This window comes from Rhodnius prolixus, unplaced genomic scaffold, assembly GCF_049639745.1.
Source record: "Rhodnius prolixus isolate KJV_2025 unplaced genomic scaffold, Rpr scaffold_4, whole genome shotgun sequence".
NCBI classification, from domain to species: Eukaryota; Metazoa; Arthropoda; class Insecta; order Hemiptera; family Reduviidae; genus Rhodnius; species Rhodnius prolixus.
The window spans coordinates 7,765,427-7,778,282 of record NW_027411614.1 but is presented as its reverse complement, the minus strand read 5'-3'; the positions used below and the strand labels follow the sequence as shown (position 1 = coordinate 7,778,282).

The window sequence follows — 12,856 nt, the reverse complement described above, 5'->3', positions numbered from 1 at the left end:
ATATTATATTTTATTTGAAATTCTTCGTATTATATAAGAGTAATGGACAAAAACAAATTTTAAAAATTAAAATCATCTTAAGAAAGCGTTATAATGTTTTTTGTATTCAAATAAAACGAATATTTAACTAAAAATTATTTCCAATCGATGAATGTTTGTGAAATTGGTGATAGAGTGGGAGGGATACTGCAGTAAGTAAACCAATTAGGTAATACTAAATTTTGGCTCAGTGTTACTTTGACTGTCTCACGGTCATGTACACGGTTAAACTTACCCAATGAAGATAAGAATAAGAGTGTCCAGCGCTATGTTAAAGATTAAGCACACAGCTTTTTCTTTTCGTAAGATAATATTTTTAAAGCTTGATATACAAGTCCTAGTAAATAAATATTTCTTTATTTATGAGTAATTATCATTTTGCTTGAAGGGTTAGAATTTTTTTTATGGGAATAATTTCCTACCCATTTCCGTTTCTCTACCTTGGATCCTCTTGAAGCACGTTAACTCCAGTCTTCCAGTGGTCAAGCTAGATAATGACTAAACAGCATTGCTTTAATTTTTATAATTGACTAGTCTATTTTTATGTTAATTTTTGTGTTACGTTGTTAATTTTATATTTATCAGTGCAATTGGAAATTAGGGATAGTACTCAATGTGTGTTAAAGAAATATAGTTTTGTTATTAACTGGGAAAGCTAACATTTAATGATATTTTTTAATAAATTGCGTGACATTTTTACTAATGCATAGGGTAAGTACAGAGACCGGAATCGGTGAACGAGTTGTTGGAATCGATTCCAACCCTGGAACTGATTCAAATCCAACGAGTCCAAAGACGGACTCGTTCTGCCCATCACTACTTCAAAATATTCCTAGGTATGAGTATTTGTAGTTACTTTCTTTAAAGCGATTCCAATTATTTTCTTTAAAGTTGAAAACACCTACTGATGGCATAGATTAGGCAGGTTAAGTGTGTTAAGTGTTAAGTGTAAGTTAGAAGGTTAAAAAGAGAAGATTTCACCGTCCAGAATATATTTCAACCGATTAATTAGGAAGGAGGAGATTAACCTGAAAAAAGCAGAAATTGTCTCCTAATTTCACTGAATGCTGCCGTTTTTGTATTCGATAGTTATTATTAAGGCCAATGCTAGGTTGTACATCTTGGGTCGTTTCATTTTTTAAAAAATAAGTAAATACAATTGAAAAAGGTGGAACTTTTCTCCTAATTTCACAGGAAAGCTGCTGTTTCTTTATTTGAGAGTTAATATTAAGGGTAATGCTAGATTGTAGTTTTCGGGTCGATCTATTAAGAAAAGCAAGAAGTAAAAACATTTGAAAAGGTGGAACTTTTCTCCTAATTTCTCCGCAGTACTGCGGTTACTGTTAATAATAAGGCCAATGCTAGAATGTATTCAAACTTTGTTCATACTTCAAACCGTTGTGTTCAAACTTCCAACCGTTGTATTAGAAAACATTAGATCTAGGTTGAACTAAATTAGTGGAAATAATTATATAATTTTATTTGTTTTCATGAAATAAATATAAATTACACATACCCATGCTTTCTTGCGGAAGAATTTAAAACTAATGATTGCAAAGTAGTTATCAAACTTGCCAATAGAGCTCTTCTAACAGCAGTTTTTGTGGATTTTCTAAATTGAAATTGTCCACATATTCAATTTCCTGCAATTTGAAATGTCATTAATTGTATTTACTTTTTTTTCTTTTTTTTTTTTAAGCAATGTGTACATTAATAAGGGCTTTAACCGTTACATAGAACACAATAAACAATTGCATAAAGAAAATATAAAAGGGATAGATTTAAATTATATGAAAAAAAGTTTTCTATTGTTTTGTACGTTTTATATTACTTTTAAAACCTTTCACTGATAGATAGTGTATGTAGATTTCCTTGTTTAGTTTACTATCGAAAATAGAATGGATACGATTCACCTCATATTTTATAGTCGTGGTACTGGAGGGACCCTTAAAAATCATTTCAGGCGAAAGCTAAGCTCAACGGGGCGGCGGCAAGTTGACAAAAAATCGAAAAAGCTCAAGGATGAAACCACTGGATAAAAGGAAAAGAAACTTCATTAAAACATCAGTAGATATATTATTATAGATTTTTCTGTACACTAAACCTATTTTTCAAGTAAATTAAACCAATTTCAATTTTCTGGAAAATGAAATAATAATAAGGTTCAAGAAGTTTACCTATTAACTGAAAAAGATGGACTACTCACGCATTATTCTGGACTAAACTAAATGAACATGGTTAAAATAAATCTGCATAGTTGACAGAAACTACTAATTAAATTTTTAACAACTTAAACTGTTTGCTTTGTAATCAAATCAAATTAAATCTTAAAAAATACTTCATTTTATTGTCAATTAATTTTATTTGTTTAGAAAATAAACTTTTTAAATTTTACAAGTTCTACCTTTATTCTATGAAAGCGGAATCATTACTTTTATTCAAAGCGATAGTTTAAACATCTTAAAAAAGTTTCTGGTTAATGATGTAATACTTGGAAAGAACTAAACAATGGATAAGATTACCTGAAGTATCCCGTTGAAATCATGCTTTAAAAAAGTTTAGTTTGTCTAAATAATGTATTATATAGTATAATAAGCTACGTACAATACAATTTTCTTACGTTTCTGTAAGAAATCTATTTGCTATTTTTTCTCTATATTTTTTAGGGGTTTAATGAAGGGGTGTTTCTTCTGTAATCGATATTCTTCTTTTGTGGCCATGTATTGGATTTGTAAAGGATTTAGATCTGGGATTGGTAAGGGCTGTTCCAAAGAAATTTCAATTCTGGAACTCATGCAGCCAGGCCTGTTTTTTTTTTGCTATTGGCCTGCTGAAACTTCCAAAATTCACTACTGAACAAAGTTTGATTGAGGCCAAGTACTGCCTTGCTTAAAACATGACCGGAAGAACTTGATAAAAGTTTCCACCTTTTTGTTGACAATATTTTAATTTTATCATTCCGTGTCAGCCCGAACCAACTGAACTATTTGTAGTCGCAAGATGATGCCCTCACTAATACTTCCTTGATGCTTTTAGACGATTCAACTTTTCTTCACTACTAATACTTTTCGTCAGCAAAAAGTACTGACCAGTGAAGAATGTCGTTGACATAGCAGCTTGCTTCTCTCCTTCCTCCCTTCTGACTGCAATGTCATTATTCAAGTAAGATTCAGGCCCCTGGGAAACTACTAGGTGCTGGAGGAGGACATGCCCTTCCTGGAACCCTCTCAGACCCTAGTATTTAACTAGCACCAGGAAGGAGGCACAATAGTTTTAAAGGTGTACATCATGTTCCGGATAGAAAAGTTAGGGGCCAATCTGTAGCCTTGATCCCTTGTCTATTTTGAATTGTAAAGCAGTGACTGAAGCACGATTTTCTTATTTTGACCCTGCCAATTAGAGACAGGATAGAAGAGAAAGAGATGTTATATACCAATTAACAAATAAAAATATGATAAACCTGACAGTTAAGGTATTAATTGTTTAAAAAATCTTTATTTTATTTTTTTTAGTTCATTCTTCATTTCTACAAAACTATACTCTTTCTTACAATGTCTTGACCAGCCACAACCCATGATTCTGCACTAATCAGTACCCCGACTTGCAGATTGTGTGCTTTTTCTTCTCATTATTTTTAATATAAACTATTTAACAGAAGATAAATGTCTAATATAGTTAAAGTGACACAGATAATAGGTTTCAGACCAGCTGCAAGGCGTTTCACAAGACTCTCGTTTTTAACACGCCACAACCGGTCTTTAGCGTTTAACCTTCACTTTCAAAATCTAGTTTGTAAGGGGACGAGGGAGGGTTTCAGAGCCAGTGTTGCTCAAAACTTTTAAAAACTGACACCAGATGATTTACGAGTTTTTTAACTCTTTATTTTGATCACATTCAATTTTTGTGTAAAATTTAGCTAAGGTTGAATGTTACTCTTTCTGACCTAGATATTTTGATTTTTATCTCGTATGTCAACGTTGCTTATGAATGGATTTTAACATTATTAGAAGTGTACTATCAGAAAACTACATGAAATGTAACACTTTTTGCAGTGACCTTATCATTTTTCAGATTTCCGGATGCCAAATTTTTAAATGATTATTTTTTGATGCAAATAAATAACATGAATTTAAAAAAAAGTAATTTAAATTATAATTAGACCATTAATATTGACATAAGTGTTGAAATTTTAAAAGGAAATTTTTGTTAAGAAAAGCTGCTGGTGAGATAGCTATAAACTAAATGAAATCTTCTAAATTTTTCAGTTTTCAATTAACTTGATTTCGTCAAAGTTAATTTCGTTTATGAGGGAGAAACATCAAATTCTAGGTTCAAATTTTAACCAACTTTTAATATTATATAGATGTTTGTGCTGAAGAGCATGCAATAATACCCACCAGATTCATGGACAAATACAGATTACTAGCCAATAGAATCACATTCGATTCCTATTACCAAAAAATAAAAATAAATAACTAAAATAAAATAAAAAGATAAAAAAATTATTTAATAGTAATTCAGTGGAACTTTTGAGAAAAGTCTAAATAGATTCTACAGTGATTTTTTTTCTAGAAAATATTCCAAATAAAAGCAGTAATTGAGCCAAATTAAAGATTGCTTAAGTTTATATGGTTCAATGAAGGCGGTTTCCGAGAAATCCTATATAATTTTTTCTTTCTCCTATATTCGAAAATGAAAAATCAAATTCAATTTTGAAAATCGATCACTAATAATTACTTATTACAGATTTGAGAAAATGAAAAAAATTATATCGCAAGCTAGGGCAAGAGTTTCAATTACAATAAATCAAGAGTTTCCCGCAAGATTTCATATCTGCTCTGACATTATTATTCGGTCTTCACTTTGGAAGGACCACACACACACAATTTTATCTATTATTATTTCACTTTTTTCAAAATATAATAACACCTCACCTTTACTATTCTGAGAATTATTAATTATTCGAAGCAGGATATTTATAAAGTCATTATATTAAGTTTAAACTCTTACTTTTAACCGTGATAGGAATCAAGTGCATGATAGAATACTTTAAAAATTAATAGCCACGAATAATTGAAAATTATAATTCTTCTACAGATTATTCCAATTTATTTTTCCATCATTTGTTTAGTTTTCTTTTTCCCTTTTACTAACTGAATTCAAGGACTTATATAATTTGAAGGCCATTTTTATTAATTTAACAAAATTAATTATGCAATTAGTTTCATCAAACATTTCCTGCACCTATTCTTATTAGCGCCAATTTTAAATACGATTCATTATTTAAATTGCCAATATAAGATTAGAAACTTATTGAAGTGATTTTAAGATAAAAATATTGTAAACGGGACAAAAAAAAAAATACATATGTAGTTGTATTGCCTTGATATCAAATTATTTCAAGCATATAACTTGTTACATTTTAAATTCACAAATTTAATAGAATTGCTTGCACACTGAATACCCTGTGAAAAAATTTATAAAAAAAATGTGAGATTTCATGTCTAAGAGATGAATTTCATTTTTACTTCCTTCATTATACTGAAATTTGGCAACTAGGATCTATTAAATCCACAGGGAAGATTACTTTTAAACACTCAATTATGTTTGAAAAAACAAAACAGAATAACTTAAAATGATAAATAGTTGCTTGGATATTAAAGAAAAATTTATAAAATGTTAATTGCCCAATTATAGGTCAACGACTTTAGGTGGTACCTAAGAATTAGATTCTATGTCCGAGCCGCTGAATAAATGTGTTTCTTTATCAAGTTCAGATATTATAGAACAAATATATATATATATATATATATATATATATATATATATATATTTCTTCTTATATATATATTGAGTTGAGCAAAACAAAAAAGAAGAAGAAGAATAAAGGTCTATGTGAGTGTGCTAACGAGTATCTAAGTTAGAGCTTATGTTGATCTAAGTTAAATTTATGTTAGCTGCTTCCTTCTGTAATATAGTAAATCAATTTTGTGAATACAAGGGAGAAAGCTAACCCTTTAAAAATACATTTCAGTGATTGTCTGTTTCGTACATATTTAAACATTCAGAGATTTTTAAAGAAACTTTTGAACTCGTAAAAGGAAATGAAGGGATTTTGATAATTCATCTTGTTGAAAATGTGGATCAATAATGTCTGATGATGGATGAAAGCCTGAATTCGGTCAGGAATACCAAAACCATGCTTCGGATAAAATTTACTTTGTAATTTCTTATTAATAAATATAATTTATTTTGCAACACAATATATTTTGCTCACTAATGGTATGGTGCTTATCTTAAGTAAAATTTATTAAGATTTAGTTGGTTACAAAGATAGAAGATTGCAATCAAGAACTCCATTTTCAAATCGGATCTGTGAGGAGTAAAATGAACGTCTTGATGCATTAAAAGTGTAGTTGGAAAAGGAATGATTTCTTAAGAAAAAACCGTTATAATTGTATTAAAATCCTGGGAAAATGATGCAGTTATAACTGTAGAAATTCATTATTAACAATTTATTTTTCTAATTAAAAAATTAGTTTAAAGAAAAAAATAAACTTGCCGATCTTTGCTAAAGAAGGAAAACTGCATTAGCTTTTTCTCAGGGTGATTCCATTAATTTCCCATAATTATATTAATAATAGACATTTTTTGGGCTTTTCCTGTTTTTCCTCTCGGCAACACAAACACTTTCGTGTTCGAGTGGAGGGAAATGTTGTTAGTGAAACCTATGGAGGATGCTTAGTAAAACTCGTTCATGAGAAGATAAAGGAATTAAAACATTCTATACTTTAGGAAATGCAAATGATAACAATTAAAAATTAAATAAAAAACAGTGGCATTTCTCCAAAATTTCTATTTCTCTGAAGCTGAAGAGAATAGTAACAACATTGGTATAACTACAGACAATTCATTTTTTTTTTCTGCTAATAATCTACTGATTTTGCCCATGTCTTGTACTGATTCACGATACGATAGAAAATCTAAGAGCCAGTACCTGGATTCGAATCCGGGAAATAAAAATATTTACATTTCATAAGTGAAAAAACATTTTTATTGTATTATTTATTGAATAACTAAAAAAAAAAAGTAATATGTTAGTGGCCTTAATGTCAGTACAGAAAAACATTCTGTCCAGTTTTTGAACGAATATTAACCTCGCTGGAAATAGAGGTGCCTATTGTGTTTTGGATAATCATACAAATTACTGAGTCTGTTTTTTTTAATTACAAAGGATGTTGTTTTTGTTATTACCACACATCACAATTCGCTACTTCCCTGCGTCACTCGCCTCTTATTGTTACATTATGTTATTTTTTTTTTTTTTAATAGTCGCAATTTCTAGTAAGAAACCTAGTCGCCAAAAGCTATTATTTTTATTCTTCTCTTCCTTTTTACTATGATTGTTGTTTAATGTCAAGAGGGAGCGTTAAGAGTTCCAAAAGAAAATCTTGGGCTAATCGATTTTATAGGGTGAAATTTTGGACAACAAATTAAAAAAAAACTAATTAATTGAATTTACATAACGTAATAGCCAGATTTCAAAAATCTTTTTTGAATTTTATTTTTTATTTTTTTAAGGCAATAAAAACAAAATCTAACCTCGGCATTTGATGGTTCATCAGAGATTCCATAATTGTTATTATAGTAAACCCATCAATGTTAATAAACAGGAAAAAGTCAAGGACAAAACAGATGTCTGTTAAGATACAATCTGTAGATAAAGAGAATACGAAACCAAATCTTTTTGTCAAAACGTTTCATATGAGTACAGGTAGAAATTTAGCCCAGCTCGAAATCTCTATTAAATCTTACAGAACACCGTTTGGATAAGAAGAGCCGGCGCTTCAGGTGTTCCCTCAAAAGCCAACGAAAAGTTGTTATTGACTATGATTATTATATCGGAAAATAGATGAAAATTTGACATGAAACTATGAATTTTGTGCTTATCTTTTCAATTATCTTTTTACTTTTCTTTCGTAAGTCTGTTTCCTTTTCTAAGGTTCTTAAAGGCACATTTCGCTAGAAAAACCCTCCCCAAAACAAATTTTCTCAAAAAAAAAGTTTAACATTGAAGCATTTGTTTGGGCAAAGTCTTTAAACAAGCTTATTTTCAAGAATATTGCAAAAACTTTTCCTTTTTGAAATTTTTCTATCCACGCATAAAATACGCAAACACGTGTTTTTTTTAAAAAATTTATTTTAGAAACTTCGAACCACATACCTCTTATAAGAACTAAGAAAATATGTCACCATCACAAGATGTAAATAAATAAGAGAAATTAAAAATCGGAGTAAAATGTGTTTCCGCCTAAAGAGTATGATCTGATCTTTTTCATTTTATTTTACTTGGTAAGGAGAGAAGTAAGATTTTCTAATATCCGTTATAATGTCTCAGAATCAGCAAGTGCAGTATGAGATAGAAAAATAAGTAGAGTGGAATTCTCTACACCAAACTGGTTAATTTACCTCTAATGATGGATCAAAATCCGAAACCGATCAGGGGTAATAAACAAGCATGCAATGACGTCTACAATCAGCGGTATAGTTCTAATCTTCATACAGTGTAAAATCTAGTTTGTGTAATATGTACTTACATAATTCTATAGAAGCTCTTAAGACAATCATCTTACAATCCACTACCTCGAATGAATCTTTGATGAAGGTCACTCAAAGTAATCTGCTTAAACATCTTAGAAATAAAAAAAAAAAAAGGAAAAGAAAAAGAAAAAACACTAACAGTTTCATTACTTCTCGCACAACAATAATTTTTAAAGAGATTGATGCTGCTTAATCAAGATAAGAGCAACAATGGAGATTCTCACAAACTTATCTTTTAAATTAACAAGTTTTAAACTGGACTAAAATTTCCATTTTTGAGATAGGATATCTTCTCTCATGCAAACCAATATGTAAAAAACCTTTTTTACATTTGAGTAACATCAAAACGAATATTATCTTGTGCCCGTTCAAAATCGAAAATCTGCACTACTGCAACACTTTCTCTTCTATTAGTTTTGTTATTTTTGACACAACTCATTACTGAGAGCTCCTCATTTCCCTATCTCATGGAAATCTACCATCATTTCCAAACCTAGAAAGCCTTTACATGATCCTCGGACATACTTTATGTCATAATTCACTGGTTCATCAGCTGCAAGCCTAAATTACCAAATACTATAATTTAATTCCTAAAATGGCCTCGAGGCGCCACGATAGCCGAAGGCCAAAACTAAGAAATAAATAAGACGCCTAAGTTGGTAGTTGGAAGTAAAACCAGCCTGAAAAACGAGGTAGTACTTTTTACAAATAACTTACTACCTTTACTTAATACTTTCCTGAAGCGCCAATGGCCTCAAGATTATCTGCACTAATCTAACTCCATGAACGATAACTCATGGTATCTTCAATTGTCACTGACTTCATATTACTCTAGTACCACTTTTGCTTCTTCATAAATGGATTTACATATGCCATCCTAGCTCGAGTGGAGGCTAAATGGATTTAACATGGGTCATTCCGAATGGCCTTAGTATGAGAAAGAAAACAGTCGAAGGCGCTGATGACCAAATTTTTTTTGTTTGAATAATAAAATTTTTTCAAACTCGAACTTCTGCCTAGAGGATTAATATCCATTTCCGTAATAAATATTAACAAATAATCATTTTTAAATTAGTTAGCTTATTAAGAGGATAATCCAGCTCAAATTTATTTATTCATTATTTTAACATTGTAATTAGTATAACAATTAAAAAACAAAACTTAAAAGTTAAGGATTTCAAGATAGGGGACATAAAAAATTAATCCAACATTTATTAATGCATTAAATTAAAATACATTTTGTGACGATTTTATATGGATTGTTAAACATTTTTAGAGAAACTCGTTCAGCTTTTCAAGAAGAAAAAAAAATTATTCTTAGTAAACTTTTCGAAAATAATTATGCCATCATCAGGACTGATTGTTTTTGTTCTTAAATGTAATTGATAAAAAGAGTTAAATTGATAAATTGATCTGTTCATGAGAACAGAAGTCAGGAACATGTCAATTTAACTATTTCTATCTATTACCAAACAAAATTTATCCTTTTGCAGCCTACCAAGGGCCAAGGCCTGCCATACACTGAGTTTTGTTAAGGAACGACGCACTTCCTACTGTCAAATAGTGGTCCTAGCCTTCTCAAACTAGATCCGCCTATTAACTGTTGTTTCCGACGTGTTATAAATATACGTAAAGTTGGAGTTCTTCCGCTAAACCAGTTCTTAGCAAAGGTCAATTTACTGGCCAATGACAACCATTTGTTATCAATGACTCTTAATTGAAAATATTTTTTTGCACATACGACAAAAAAACACCCGTGTTGTAATTTATTTCACTAAGCAATTCTATATTGAACGAAGCATCAGCAGATAGATTCGGCGACGGCATTCCCGTTAGAGAACTTTGTTCGTGATTTCTAAACACAAATTTTCAATCATTATCTTCGTTTTAGCTATGAAACCTATGCTCTTATCGGAATTTTCCTTGCGTATTCGACGGAAAATATCTTTAGCCAAGAGCGAATTATTTTCTCTTGAAACACTGCTGGAGATAAAGAAGAGCAGGTGATCAATATGATTGAAAATGTACGAATTTGATTTGGATATGGATTTGTTCCCTTTTTTCTGAATCCCAACAATAACCTAATGTGTTTAATATACGATTGGCATTAAAGTACAAAGTTAGAAACAGAACTTATGGAAAATCTAGCAAAACTAATGGAGATTTTGTACTTTTCCCTATTTTCTGAACTAGTGGATCCAAAAATAACCGACTTACCATGTATAATATACGCTTGGCATGAAAGTACAACGTTAGAAACAGAAATTAAGGAAATTTCAGCTAATCTAATGAACATTTTGAACTTACCTCTGTTTTCTGCACTGCTGGATCCAAAAATAGCCGACCTAATGTGTATAGTAGGCGCTCGTCATCAAAATAAAATGTTTGAATTCGAAATTGTGGAAATTCCATTATAATTAATGATGATTTTGTTTTTTCCTTTTTTTCTAAACCTCTACTTGCAAGACTAGCCCATCTATCTTGTATACATTGTACATGTACATTGACCTAGTGCCTACTTCTAACATTGTATTATTTTATTATTATACACGCTAATCCAAATTCTCAATTGCTGGAAGACGTTGGACAGGGCTTATTTAAGAAAGAAGCATTGATAATCAGTGAACAGTCTGCCAGTTTCATTAAATATGTTTGGCTGTCCGTGGCCTCGCTCTCCTCGCTTGTGTCGTTCAAATGATTTTCTAGTTGCGTTCCATGTGTAATACGTAGACAATTCTGAAATTGCAGAATACAACTGTGTTTTTGTGAACATAACGTGAAGAAAGCAATTAACGTTGTAGCCGGTGGATTCAGGGCTGTTTGTTGCACATTGAAATCTATGAACATTCAATTTAAAAATTCAATCGGAAACATTGAAATGGAATCATAAAATATTTAGTATAGCGGATGATGTTTTTACGTCCAATAGATGGCGCTGTTTTTTTTTTAAACATGTTTTTACCTGTCACTGGTGTAATATATGTATAAAAACACGCCTGCATTCGAATGCAACGTTATGTCCAAATTTCAAAGCAATCGGTGTAGAACTTTCGAAGATTTAAGATTTTGAACAAACGAACGTTTACATTTTTATTTAAATATATATATATATATATATATTTACCATTATATAATATATATATATATATATATATATTAATGCTATGCTAATTAGTTAATAACTAAGGTTTCTTAATTATTATAATATTTTTGTAAATTTATAAAACGTACTGACTGAATTACACAGTTGACCTAACTGTTGGCGCCTACCACTCTTCGCGCTTTATCTCAAAAACGGTTGAATGTATAAAAAACTGCATACAATCATTTTTTTTAAGAGTATTTTATGCTCTACAACTTTTGAAATAACTTTAAATCTAATTTAGCGAAACAAGATATTTACAAGAAAACTATTTTCGGGAACTTCTCTATGTGTGCGGTGACGCTCCTCTATATTCTATGAGACTTTTGAGCCAACTTATAAAATGCAAAAAAAAATATGTATACAAGTTATCTTATTATTATTTTCCATACCGAGGTTAGATCCTAATTTGACAGCGCTATTTAGAAATAATTCTATTTTCTCGGTATCATCAGAAGGTGAGTTAAATGAACTTAAAATGGATAAAAACTAATGTAGGTCATCAATGTCCAAAGAAAGATTAATTAACATTATTGTCAATAGAACATGAACTGGAAGTATGAAAATCTAACACGTAACTAAATGATTTTAAAGAATAAATATGTGACATAATTGATGTTTCATAAATTTGGGTCTTGATTTATGTTAGCGACAATTTGTTTTTTTGTTCTTCATTTAATTCAGTACGATTCAACGAGGAAGAAAGATTATCGCCAAATTCAGTCAAGATTTTTTTTAATTATTTTTTGCCTAGCTTTCGTCCTAGGGACTATGCTAATAATAATTATACAATATTTTTTACATAGTTACATCTAAGGTTAGTGTGTACTGTCCTATTTGATTATGGTACACATGCTTGTTGCTGGGACAGCCAGCGGAGCAGCAGTTGTAAATTTTCAAATTAATTTGTAAAATAAAAAAAATCAGGTAACTTGGAAATTAGTAAGTTGTTACTTTCACCTATTGCTGAAAAGTGACTTTGTAAAACAAATAATAGTTTGAAGGGGAAAATATATCCTAAAGAGTGCCCTACACGTTTTCATATGGTTTTACCTAGAGGAATCTTATAATTAA

General features: G+C 30.3%; 1 protein-coding gene across 1 annotated transcript in view; it reads right to left on the bottom strand.

Annotated features, from left to right (window-relative positions):
- LOC141455808 (BTB/POZ domain-containing protein 6-like) overlaps positions 1–12,856 on the bottom strand; it is a 33,942-nt gene that overhangs the window by 7,717 nt on the left and 13,369 nt on the right. Inside the window, exon 2 of the mRNA XM_074131225.1 lies at positions 1,556–1,682. The gene's annotated coding sequence lies outside the window, so the exon portion shown is untranslated. The remainder of the gene's footprint in view (positions 1–1,555; positions 1,683–12,856) is intronic.